The sequence below is a fragment of the Phoca vitulina genome, unplaced genomic scaffold, assembly GCF_004348235.1.
Source record: "Phoca vitulina isolate PV1807 unplaced genomic scaffold, GSC_HSeal_1.0 scaffold2, whole genome shotgun sequence".
In the NCBI taxonomy this organism is placed as follows: Eukaryota; Metazoa; Chordata; class Mammalia; order Carnivora; family Phocidae; genus Phoca; species Phoca vitulina.
This window is the reverse complement of record NW_022589705.1, coordinates 13,258,813-13,272,901: the sequence shown is the minus strand read 5'-3', so window position 1 is coordinate 13,272,901 and position 14,089 is coordinate 13,258,813. Positions and strand designations below refer to the sequence as shown.

The window sequence follows — 14,089 nt, the reverse complement described above, 5'->3', positions numbered from 1 at the left end:
AGTTCAGCATAGTTTAGATAGATTGGCATGAATTGTATATAAAATCACCAGTTTCAATATATTAAAACAGAGCACCAGGGAAATGGCAGATTAATATGTAACCAAACAAAAAATTTCATCTGTGATAGTGTCAGATACATTTGTTATCAGGGAAATACTCAGGGTAGATGTTAAAACCAAATGATGATATGAAATGTTTCTTCCAAACCTTAAATTATGCACCGAGGTTGATGAGACTGAGCAGGACAAACATTCAAAAAAGTATTCAAGAACTTGATGCATAAAATGGATTTCTTGCTATTGTATTTTCTATAATATTGTATTCATTTTCATGAATATGCCTAGAATTTCTTCACTTGCTATAAACAAAGGAAAACAAAGCTTTCAGAAGACTCTATCTCATGGTGAGTTTCTCTGTTATATTCAAAATAAATTTATAAAGTAAATATAATAATATGAAATGTATGCAAATTTGTGAGTATAAATCTTATGCTGGCAATTTCATTCATATCAACTATGAACATCATCAGTCTCCTTTGCAGACCTTATCTACTATATTAGTAAGTTTAAGGAGCATTATATCATAATCAGTACCTTCCGCCCATGTTATCCATTTTACCTACTGTGACACTAAATCCTTTGATTTAAAGCCCCAGTATGTAATCTGGAAATCTAAGTAAGAATTAGTACCTACACTGTTCAATTTTAGCTCATCTATACTTAAATAGTGGTACAAAGGCAATTAGCCAGGCGCTTTGATCAATACTTACAGGCAAACTTGTCCAGTTCGGCTATTATCTTGAAAATTTGCTTCTTTTCATTTTTATCCTTACTTTTCTATAATTTTAAATGGAATGTTTAGTTTATTTCAGGTTTTGATTTTCAATTTTATGACCTCAAAGTAAGAAAGCTGTGAGTTTAGTTTAATATTCCCTGAATTTAGAATGAGCTCCAACCAGATCAAAAAAGGTATTTTATTTTTTTCCAGTCTGAGAAACATTGATACAATCTCTATATTTGAAAAAAAAAATAGATTATAAAAACAAAATATAGATTCTTGGTACTTATTTTAACCTGTAGCTTATAAGGGTTTTTTCCCCCCTTGGATTTAAAATGAATCTTCATTCATCACCACATCAAAAACTAATGATGTATTGTATGGTGACTAACATAACATAATAAAATAAATAAAATTAAAAAAAAAAAGATTCCCAGTTGGGGCACCAGGGTGGCTCACTTGGTTTAATCATCTGACTCTTGATTTCAGCTCAGGTCATGATCTCAGGGTGGTGAGATGGAGCCCTGCATTGGGCTCTGTGCTCAGCAGGGGAATTTACTTGAGATTCTCTCTCTCCCTCTCCCTCTGTTCCCATGCTCTCCACATGCTCTCTCTCTCTAAAATAATAAATAAAAAATCTTGAAAAAAATTCCTGTACATTTTATTAAATATCCTTTCTCCACAAATCAAATTAACACTAGGATTTCTCAGATGGTCTAAATGAATTGTATCTCTCACATAGGAGAGATAATTCTGGTGCTATTCGTGGATATACTGGTATATTTAGGCAAAGTAAAATTTATGAACATAATTCCTATTCTTTAAAATAAATTAGAAATTAAATATTAAGCACAAGTAGTCTATGAATGTTCTATAATTGGTCTATAAATGCAAAACTTACCCTTTGCACTATCATGTCTCAAAATTTATGTTTTGGAACTGAACTAAATCCATTGTGTCTGGACTCTGTCCATCATAAAATTCAGATCTGGTACCTAATACCTTTCTGTTATCTACTGCTGTATGTCCTCCCTTTAGAACTTCAGAACAGAGACCATAAATGTGGCTAGTGCAAGAGAGCAGTCAGTGTAATCCTTCAAAAGAAAATTAATTTATTTATGACATACTTATTTGCATGATTACTTATTGGTAATTAGCATTTGTATATTTTTTAAAGGCAGCCATTTTAAGTGCCAATACATATTAGGCTAGTAGAAAGATGTTAAAACAAAACCCTCTCTTTCAAACTCTCAGTCACATCTGATAAGACAAGAGAAGGCAAATCTGATTTGTTCCAATCAGGTTTCTTATCAAAAAAATTTTTCTGGCAAAGATGAACTTGGCTCATCATAGAAAGAAGATTCTGTGGACACTGTTGCTAAACTCACTTTCTTTTGAAAAACAAATTTTGAGACATGATCGTGCAAAGGGTAAATTTTTCATTTATAGACCAATTATAGAACATTCATAGACTACTTGTGCTTAATATTTAATTTCTAATTTATTTTGAAGAATAGGAATTATGTTCATAAATTTTACTTTGCCTAAATATACCAGTATATTCACGAATAGCACCAGAATTAGAAAAATTTGATACTCTTTTTTAAAATTTTTTATCTATTTTTTTTTTTTTTTGAGGTGGGGAGGGACAGAGAGAGAGGGAGACAAGCAGACTCCTTGCTGAGTGGGAAGCTGGACCCTGAGACCATGACCTGAGCTGAAATCAAGAGTTGGATGCACAACCAACTGAGCCACCCAAGTGCCCGGACAATTTGAGATTCTTAATGATTCTCTGTTGAAACCTGCACACTGGGTCAAAAGGTGAGGGTGCACAAATGCTAGGCTCCTACAAGTTCTGTGCATAGGGATTCTCCACTTTGGAGTCCAGGGGTTTGAGTAAGCAGCCTCCCATTAAGTCCTCAACTTAACTTTTTTCTCAACAAGTAATCAAGTAAAAAAGTCCCTATTAAAAAAAAAAAAAAAAAAAAGTCCCTATTAAAGAGTCTATGGGGGTCAATCAAATTTTCATAATCACTGTTATCTGATGTCTCAACTCTGTCTCCAGCTACTCTTAGGGAAGGAAGGTCTTCTCTGCTTCCAGGACACTTCAGTCTGTCCTTGGTGGAAGCAGAGTTCAAAGAGCCCATGATTTAAGGTCCAGGCATAAGGATACAACTTTCAATGCGAGAAGTACTTTCTTGATTGTATGGGTACAATAAAAAAAAAGAGAGAGAAACAGAGAGGAGGAGGATCAGAGGAATCTGTATCTCCCAGTGTGCCTCTACCTTCAGCTATAAACCTCGCTATGACATCTGAGGACCAAACACTGGTTCCAAATTTTCAGATGGCATCTGTCTGCTTAGCGTCATCACCTGCTACAATCTTCTTTTGTTCTATACGTTTTCCCTCTGAGTGATTTGTCTTCTTAATATGTTCACTTCGGCCTGACAAGATTCAGCAGCTAGCTCAGTCTTCCACATCTGCACACCCTGGCTTGTGTGAAGTGTGTTATAAACCTGTAAATCATCCTGATTTCTTTCATCATTCCATCCTTATCAAAAAAGTCAGTACCGTCTTCTTTCATAACTTTGGCATATCTCTGGGAAGTATTTATGACTGAAGGCACTTTGCACTTACGCTGGCTAGTATTGCCTAGGTTGGAAAGAACAAAGGATTTCCTTTTAGTTCTTCCAATTTAGCCTAAAGAAAACGCATTTGTTCTAAAACATGAGTGGGAGTGTTGGTGACAGAGATGAAGCCGAAGAGCAAGAAGATGAGATCCTGCACACAGGGGATGCAGGGGAGCTGCTCATGGATAACCTGCTCTCTGCATCTTTCTACTGTATGTTTCACTGGAATCTGTACCGCCAATAACTCTCTTTCTCCAATCTTTAAGGATCCCATCCAAACTCTGTTCGTTAATTTTGCTTGTGCAGTCATAAAAACTCAGACGTTTTGAACAAGGCTGATGACAGGTTTCAATTGTTTGCGAAATTTTGTTCTGCTGCTTTGTGAGTCAGTGCTAAAGGTTTCATGTTGTCTTACCTCCTCCAGCAAAAATCCTTCCTTGAATGATCCCTTACAAATAGAAGCCCCGAAATATAGTCATGCTTAGGCTGGCACCTCCATGGAGAGGGTCAGTCTGGTCCTGGCAAGAAAGGGTAAAGGGAGGCAAATGAGGCTCTGGTTGACCCATGCCTGTGCTTGGGACTCCTGACTCCAGATGAAGGTGGATCTAGGTCCACACTGACTCACTGGCCACCCCCAGCGGTCCCCAAAGGTGTCTATATATAGGTTTCTTTAAAAGTGTTATTTATACATATCTTATGTATTTATCAATTCAATTTAAGTTTCTTCCTCTTTTTATAGAGGTTTTAAACCACTTAAATCTATTCTTCTAATTGTTATTTAGATGTCATTTTCTGTAATTCTATTTTATGCTCTCATTTTACTATTTCTTAATAACATAATTAATCATTTTATAATGTATCATAAGTTTCAAAATACAAGAATAGTCTTCTTCCATACATATCTTTGAAAAAAGGAAATCTGACCACTTTTATAGGTTCTTTTACCTTCTGACACTTATGTACCTTTATCTTGAAGGTAGAGTCCATTAATTTTTACTTTTTTTTTCTTTGTGTCCTATTTTGTTCCAGCAGTTATACCAGTTAAGATTTTTTAGTCCTAGCTCTCCTTTTGGTGTTCTGTATTCTAATTTACTTTTATTAGTCTTTTTCTTATCTTTATGATGTTATTTAATTAAATCCAAATATTTCTTCTCAAAAACAACAATCATGTTTAGTGCATAGTCCATTTTTGGTACAGAATTGTACCTGTGCTTTGAGATATCAGTATTACTTAACCCTTGAATGTTCATCATTGATCCCATGAGTCTTTTTGAGATGTCTTGGAACATAGATAAAACCTGCACAATATGTATTTATAAGACTAAAGTAAGATCAATTTGGATAAAATAGGAGCATGTACTGAGTGAACTAGGTACTAGGGAAATTCAAAAAGACAAAAGACATTGTTGCTGAGTTCAAAGGGTGGAATTCCACATCTTAAGATGCTGGATCACACCTGCCAGTGCTTTGTGCAGGAAAAGGTATTTGAATAAGTTATTTAACCAGTATTTGTTTGATAGGATGTTTTATTGTATATTGATATTGAAAATTAAATTTAAAAATTGCTAATGTCTTTTTGTAGTAGTTTACATTTATATATTTTACTTGGAACATAATAGGCTTTTTTGATTTCTCTCAAGTCCCAATCTTGGGAATTTATTTACTTTAGTTCTAGAATTTTTTATTACTATTTATTTTTATTATTATTCTTGCTTATGTAGTCATCTCTCTTTATTCTGTGTTCTTCTCTGTTGACTCCCATTACTCACATGGTATATTCTCATTCCCCATCTTCTCTTGAGATTATTTAAGTACACTTTTAAAATTATTCCAGTCTCCCTTCTATTTCATTACCTGATCTTCTTCAGAGACAGTTCTACCATTCTGTATTAAATGTTTCCAATGCTGATTTTATATTTTATACCTTAGAAATCACTTTAGTCTTTTCTGGGTTCATTGTTTTTTTTTTTTTTTTAAGATTTTATTTATTTATTTGACAGAGAGAGACACAGCAAGAGAGGGAACACAAGCAGGGGGAGTAGAAGAGGGAGAAGCATGCTTCCTGCAGAGCAGGGAGCCCCATGTGGGGCTCGATCCCAGGACCCTAAGATCATGACCTGAGCTGAAGGCAGATGCTTAACGACTGAGCCACCCAGGCGCCCCTGGGTTCATTGTTAAGACCTGGTTTCAGTTTACTAAGTATTCGTATGAGTTGTTATTATGAAAGTTTCTAGGAATTCATGTGAAAGTTTCTCTTTAGGAGTTCATATTACCTTTGGTATTTTTGTAATTTCTCCTTTGTCTTTGATGCTTCAGAATATTTTGTTTGTTTCTTTATTTTAAATTGAGAACAGGTTTTCTTTAAACCAATACTCTCTACTAATTAGCTTGCTTACTTCTGGGGAACAGAACTTGAAACAGACTTGAAATCCCCAATGTTTGGAATGGGGAAGTAGAACAACTTAAGAAGTTTCCTTTACTTGCTTTCAAAACTCAAATGTTTGCACAACACATTCCTCTATTTTTTAAAAATTAAAATGTAATTCTTGATTTCATGTTGGCAATTCTATATCCCAAGAAGAGGATTAACAAATGAATAAGAAATGTACATATATGTGTTCTTACTGGAATCTATATGTTAAAATGTACACAGGAGCACACTCATAGCCCCAGGCTAGTAAACAAAACAAGCAAACAAAAACAAATTTTCAGCAACAGTAGAATGAATATATAAATTGTAGTAGGCCCATAAAATGGGATATTAAATAGCAGTGCTACTCAATGTACCACTAATAATTCATGTACTCACATGCACAACATTGAGCAAAAAAAAATCCAGATTCACAAAACTAAAACTCATCTATGGTGATGAGAGATGGGGTGGTGTCACCTTTGGAAGCAAAGCTGTGACTGGGAGGGAACACAGAGGCCACCATTTGGGAACTGGCAATATTCTACTTATGGCTCTGGAAAAGGGTTATATGAATATGTTCCCTTTGTGAAAAGTTATTGAGAAATATATTGTGATTTGTGCACTTCTTTGTATGCATGTTATAATCAATAGTGTATTTTAAAAATGACTGGGATGCCACTCATTATCTGTATCTGCCACTAATTATCAGTAATTATCTGCATCATCTGTAATGAATACATTATCTAATGATAACATATGTTACATGCCCTAAAACAAGAATATGTGTTGTGCCTTAAAGACAGGTTGAGATAATTCTGAGGAGGAGTCAGAAATGGCTTCATAAAGGAATGGACAGTGTAGAGGATTGATGGATGCATAGAGAGGCAAAGCACAAGGAGATTAGTTAAGACACTATTGCAATACTTTAATATCACATCTTAGTTAAAGGGCTGAGCATTGTGCCTTGGGCAGTGAGGTGACTCATAAATATCTGCAAAATGTGAACAATATTGGGCTGAATCTTACCTTTAAAAATAGAGTTACACGTGGGGAAAAGAAAGTACAAGCTTTTCTTATCAATTATACTAATTATCTTTTGGGGAAATTCTGGAATAGGCCTAGGTTTTGGGGATTTTGATTCTTATTAAATAAAAATACATGGGGCTAAATGTTGTTTATGTAGTCATTGGCATGTTGGAAATATGGAAAATGACAAACGTCACAAAAGTGACAAAATACTTGCAAATTGCATGTTGTGAAGATTTCCAGTTCAATGAACTAATTGATTTATCTTTGCATTTATGTTTTTTGATAAAAAGTACAGTGATATTTTAGAAATGCAGATGTAAGAAAATATGAGAAGAAAAATTACACGTACCCAAGTCTAAGGTGACCTCCCCACCATGGTCTAAATCTATCCATTCACCCACTGAAACAGCACTTGCTACAGAGGGTCTAATTTCACTTTCAGCAGCATTACTCAAAGAACAAACAGAAAAACCTAGCAAGTCCAGTAAATGTGGACTTCATCAATCAGCTATGTTTTAGACAACCATGTCTAAAACAAGTCAATGATGATTTCTATCAGGTCGGAAAGCAGAAAATCAAATATAAAGCAGCTCCGGATTTCTACAGGAGAGAGTTATCTGAGGCCAACTTTCCACAAGTATTCTTTTTCCCTGCAAAAGATATTATCGGTTACCACAGGGTAGACAACGCTGTCCTCTTCAAAGGAATTTGGAAAATGATGTCACTTACAACAGATAAACTGTGAAATGCAAATGAGGGAGGGAGCAGATGTAGTAGCAAAAAAAGAAAAGTATCATTAAAAAAAGAACTTCAAAATTAATTCTTACCTCATGTAGCTGTGACAAATGAGAAGCCATTGAGGGGAGATAAAGAAGGAGACCAGTGGGCTGAGACTGGATACAGGGAGACAGTCCCATCAGCAGAAAGCCATGCCTCCTGTGCCATTCTCACTCCTTCTTCATACTTTCCAGCTTTGGCACCCTATGCAAACATGCACCTGCCTCGCATATTTCCATAGATCTCCTCCACTTTCCAAAAAGGCTTGGAGAACTGCCCGAAGAGAAATGGCAGTGGTGGTGGGGGGCGGTGGGGGTCCTCTGTTCACTTGCTCACAGTGGGCAACCTAGTTAAATAAACTTGTTTTATTGCAATCTCCCGTTGCAAGTCAACAAAAGCAAATGAGGTGAATATGAAAAAATAGAATGGATCGATGTGGGAAAGAAAGGTCACTACATGCATATTTAGTGAAAAATTTCTAGTCTTACTATATTTGCATACCGCCACAAAATTAATTTTTAGATTTTCAAGTCAAAACTGTACCGAATCACTGGCATTCTATAAACCAGAACACATCTCTCTTTGGTAGCACTGGTCACCCAGCTAGGTCATTCAGATCAGCCTGAAGGCCATGAAGCTTCACTTTGTAGCACACAGTGTAATTCTTACCCATACAAACCGGAGACTTTTAGGGCAGAAACCCTCCAGGGAAGGAAATACAGTAATATGTTTTTGTTTTGTTAGAGTGGTTCATTCCCAGGCTCCTGTACTCAGCTGGATTTAAAAAACAAAAACAAAAACAAAAAAATACCACATGACACCAGAGACTGAGGGAGTAAGAAAGAGAAATGCTCATGTTGTTTTTTGTTTTGGGTGGGGGGAATCTATCGTATATGTATCCCCCATACCTAAAACAGATGAAGGGAGCTAGGGCTCAGTATATGTGGGCTGTGAGGCAATGCATCTAACCTTGTTCAGTATGCACTTGCCGTGTGACCTTAGGCAAGTCATTTCCCTCCTCAACTTTAGTACACCCTTTGTAAAGTGTGGTTGGTAATAATACCCCTTCCTGGGATTGTTTCAAGAAGGTAATTAGATAATGCCTATGAAAGCACTTGGTGAACTCTGAAGTGCTCTGTAAATATGAGGGATAAAAGATTGGAAAGCTGCCTCTGGGTGGCTCCTTCTCAAATATGCCCAGATATTAACATTTTAGTGGTGAAAAAGGAGGGCTAATATTTATCGTTGGCACTTTTCTACTGCAGAAGGAAGCAATCTAAGTAGAAGGAATATATTTTTCCTTGAGACTCAATAAAGCTATTTTCATTTTAATTGGAAAACTGTGGCACATAAACATTTTTATTTTCCCTGAATTGACCCTTTTGGGAAAAAAAAATTAAAAGTTGCTCCCACTTGTCTAATGGAAAAATCTGAAAGACTGTCCCGGTCTTGCCGTCACCTCTGTCTGTGTGACCTTGCACAAGTTACTGCTCTTCCCATCAATCAGTTCTGTACAACAAATATTTATATAGCCCCAAATATATGCCAAGTTCAGTGCTAAGCTCTGAGGAACAGAGGAACAAAGAAAAGAGCAAAAGACATAGTCCTTCACACCTAAGAAGTTTACAATTTGACAATTTGTTTTATCTCCCAAACGGAAGTGGTAATCACCGTGTTACCCACCTGTCAGGCTTGTTATGAGGATGAAAAGCTAGTGCAGGAGAGTGCTTGGCAAAATGGAAAAGTGGTGCATAAACACAAAGTGGTATTATTACTAGATATAAAACCATCAGCAGCATATAGATGGTTAAAGAATACTTAGCAGAGAAAGATGGGAAAGGGGATTAAAATTTATAGAATTTCTACCCCATATATACACAGAGATCTACATATATTATTTCAAACATACAACAGATAGGTTAGGTGGATATTAATTGCCGCTTTTGACCAATGGGGAGATTAAGACTTACATCGGTTAAAACGACGCAGCTAACAAATCAGGGCCACGGCAAAGACTCTACAGAAACTGTTGATGTAAACTGCGTTGCTTCAGAAATCCATACAGATTTTCACCAGGGAAAGGAGTCGTCAAAACTTCACAAGCAGCATAATCAGCTGTAGAAATGGCTAAAAACGTATTTTTTCAACTTACTAAAAAAAAAAAAGGCATTTGAAGGAAAGGAACAAATTGAACTAACTTAATTAATAGGGCAACATAAAGGAATCAAAAAAACATATTATCCTTTCTTAAGCCCCTAAACATAACTCAGGTCTAGAATAATTTTTATTTAAAAACAAAACGAATACTGTTTCCTGAGTCCTCGAGTACTTGGAATGGATTGCAAAACTGCACATTTCAGTACTTGCATGGTTAAAAGAATCATTTAGAGAGGGCTTCATAGAATCAAAATTTCTGTAGTGCTTTCTATATGGATTAGCATACCAAGCAAAATACAAAAGGTAGCTTAATGCCCAGATATATTAAAATCAAGAGCTTAACTTCTAATATCCTCTCTCCAATCAGGTATGGATTTACAAAACATTTTACTATGGTTGTTATTTTCCTTAGCTAGGACTCACAACTAAATCTACCAGCCTGAAAGATGGTTGAGTTATATTGGTATGATTTTCCCAAAATTTATTTCCAACCTATATAGCAGAATGAGATAAACTCTAGGGGTATGCAAAAGCTGGAAACTGCTTAGAAGCAGCTAACTGGAACACATATAAATCAAGGAGCCTGGAATTATAAATATGTAATGACTATTTAGAAAAAAAATGTTAAATGATTGCATCGCTCGCTGACCTAAATGGCTGTGAATTAACACTTCTCCCTCACAGCAGGAAGAGAACTACTAATATTTATCTAGCGTCTACTAAATGCTAGACCCTGTGCTACATGCTTTTTATACGTATGTCATTTACCTCCCACAAAAACCCTATGAAGCGATTAATGTTGTTTTTATGTTTTAGCCAGATGATTGAAATTCCAGATGATAGAATTGAGATTTAGAATTCAAATAATGGTCCAAAAGCACACAATTAATGAATAGAGCCAAGATTCATTTCTGAGTCTATCTCTTCACACTTCGATGTCCTAAGTCCCTCTTGCATGTTAAGTCCCTGAGAAGATCACGTCTCTTCTCTGCATGCCATTCGCAAATATAAAAGGCTTGAAAGCCCAGTAGAGGTTCCTTCATTCATTTAACAAATAATTATGAAGCACCTGCCCTCTGCCAAGCCCAGTGGTGAGCAACACAGTGGTGAAGGAAACCTACATGGGGTTGATTTTAGTCTGAATTATTCTTCATTTTGAACCAGAGGCATCTCAAAAATAACCCAGAATTGAAAAGAAACTAGACTCTACACAGTGAACCAGATATATGTAGTCTTTTACCCACTGTCTGGTGACTCAGGCTAAATAGGGAGCATACAGAGCCCGGTTGTGTCATCTGTGAAACACAGATAATAACAACTGTACTATTTACTTAAAGGTGGTATAATAAGGAATAAACTATATAATGCATACAAAATTATTATGAGCATTTATACACACACACACACACACGTACATATGTATAAGGATTAGCATTCTGCTTACTAAGGAAAATTAATATGTCTTTAACATATGAGAAAAGCAATTATGTGACATGATGGCAAGTTTTTACCAGACTGCAAAGACTTGAAGCTCCTGCTCATGTAGACATGCAGAGGGTTAAAGCAGGGGTAGTTTGCAGCAACATACGGGACTGGAGAAATGAACAAGGAAGGGAAAGAGGAAGTGGACTTAATACATCTTTTGAAGATGTATTAAGAAATGTGGAATTTTTCCTTGTGGTAAAGCAACTGATACTGAGAGGCTCTGATTTTAATTTTGGCTTTGGGGCAGCCAAGGAGGATCACAATCAGACTTGCCTTTAAGAGACACCCCACTGATTTCTGGGTGGGCAGTGGGCTGGCAAAGTTAAACCAGGACGCTGATTAGGAGGATGTTCAAACCTCTAACACAGAGCTCTTGCTGAGTTACCATGACCGATGACTGAAAATAAATGAGTGCTATAGATATAAACTATGAGCAGAATAAATAGTTTGCCAAAGAATTGAAACACTAATTGAAAAGCCGAAAGAGTACTGAGCAAAGTGAGGAGGGGCCAGAGGTGATTAAAGTTGTATCCTCTGGCCTAAGTTTATAGGACTTCCAGATTTGACTGGAATAATCTCGCCCTCCCCTCCCCCCCTCCAGGCCTCACAATTACTCTTTTTGTTCAGACTGGGGAAAAGCATGATTGCTGCCCTTTGGGTAAGTGAAACGCGAGCACCATCTGTGGGATGGTCAAGGCCAACAGGGTGTAGCATTTACTTAGTGGGGTCAGGGGTCTTACCTGCCTGAGAATTCACTAGTGACTTCCAGCCCTGTCTCTGTCATCTCATCCACAATACTCAGAGCATCTTCTCTCTGCACACAGTGCTCCTGTAGAGCGAAGTACTTCTGTCTCCCACAGGAAAATAGATTTATTCAGTTTTGTGGTATCATAATATTAAACAGCCGGTCATTGCTTCTCACCGTCTCACTTCTCATACACTTCTGCTTTGTCAGCTGTAAGTCCCATGGCTAAACACTGTGAAAACCAGAGGAAACGTCATAAAAGCAACTGCATTGATGAACAAAACATAGAAACCTTCTGGATATAAGTGAAAAATCCAACAATTCACTTTTTGGCCCTTTTCCAAAATAAATTCTAAAAAAAAAAAAGAGTTCTGATGATATAAAGCCTCATATCTGAATGATCTATCTCATAACTTCATAGTTACAATGACCATCAATCTGATTTAATTCATAATTTTAAGAGGTGTCTATATTACTGGGGAGATCTGTTATGCAACTGGAACACAGAAGTTAAATAAACACTTCAAAATTCACAGATCCGATTTAAAAACTGTTGGTACTTAAAGGCAGGTCACCTGACTCAGGATATATTGCCAACTCCTAGACTAGGTGTAAAGGCAGGCTCTGGTTAGCTGAATTGGCCCCTTGATCAAACCATATGGTAGGCTCAAAGGCAATCTTTGTTCAAAGTCAAACCCCATATGTAAGTCTTTCCACTATTACTTTTGTATCACCTGTGGACTTTTTATTGATATTGGGTTGATACCAATAATATAGTCATAACAAAAACAATAATAATTGAGCAGCTGTGGCGTAATGGTTAATACTAAATGGCAACAACAATAATAGAACAGCTATAGCGAGGTGATTAAACATGCAGGCTCTGGATGACACTGTCTAGGTTCAGTGCATTGGCCCCAATGTCCTTTTACTATATGTATGAGCTTAGGCAAGTTAGCCTCTCTGTTCCTCTCCTTTTTTTTTTTTTTTAATAACTCTATCCTTCAGGTGTACAAAAAAATAGGCATGGTGGATCATAACAATAGCATCTAACAGAAATTTATTATAAACATTAAAAGAAGTAATACATACTAAGGATCTGACACATGGCAAACATTCAATAAGTGTTACCCACAGTCATTATTTTAAAAACATATGTATGTATCTATACTGTTATATTGTTAACATATTCTTAGTATTATTATTGTCATCATTGTTTTATTACTATCATTATTGTAACTACTCTCTGGTTCCCAACAGCTCCATGAGATAAATAGTGAATAAAGCTCTGTAATTATTCAGCTATTAAGGGCCTGAGTCAAAATCTGAAACAGAAATGCCCAATATACCAAAGTCCATAAAGCCTCATTTATTGGTTTCCTATTACTCCTATAACAAATTACCATAAACTTAGTAGCTTAAACAACACAGGTTTATAATACAGGTCACATATACAATATATACGTTATATACTGTAGGCCAGAAGTCTAGCATGATGTCAAAGTTTAGTGAGGCCGTATCATGTGCCTTTCTGTCTGTGGGGGAGAATCCATTTCTTTGCTCATTCAGGTTTTTAGCAGAATTCAGTTCCTTGTGGTTGTCAGACTGAGGTCCCATGTCCTTGCTGGCTGCCAGCTGAGGACAGTTTCCAACTTCTAAAAGCCAATCATTCTTTGTCTCAAGCCCTCCTTCCTTCATTGGCAATTTGAGCAACAGAGGGTCAAGTCTCTCTCATGCCTCAAATGTCTCCTGTCTATTCTAACATTACATTTCTCTGACTCATTCTCCTGCCTTCCTCTTTCATTTTTTTTTAAAGATTTTATTTATTTGAGAGAGAGAATGAAAGAGAGAGAGAGAGCACATGAGAGGGGGGAGGGTCAGAGGGAGAAGCAGACTCCCTGCTGAGCAGGGAACCTGATGTGGGACTCGATCCTGGGACTCCAGGATCATGACCTGAGCCGAAGGCAGTCGCTTAACCAACTGAGCCACCCAGGCACCCTCCTCTTTCATTTTTAAGGGCCCGTGTGATTATGTTGGGTCCATGCAGATAAAACAAGGTAGTCTCCCTAAGGTCC

At 36.7% G+C, this 14,089-nt stretch overlaps 1 pseudogene; it reads right to left on the bottom strand.

The window, feature by feature from the left end:
- Nucleotides 1-2,697: 2,697 nt before the first annotated feature.
- Nucleotides 2,698-13,712, bottom strand: LOC116641712 (annotated as a pseudogene).
- Between the last annotated feature and the right edge of the window lie 377 nt (nt 13,713-14,089).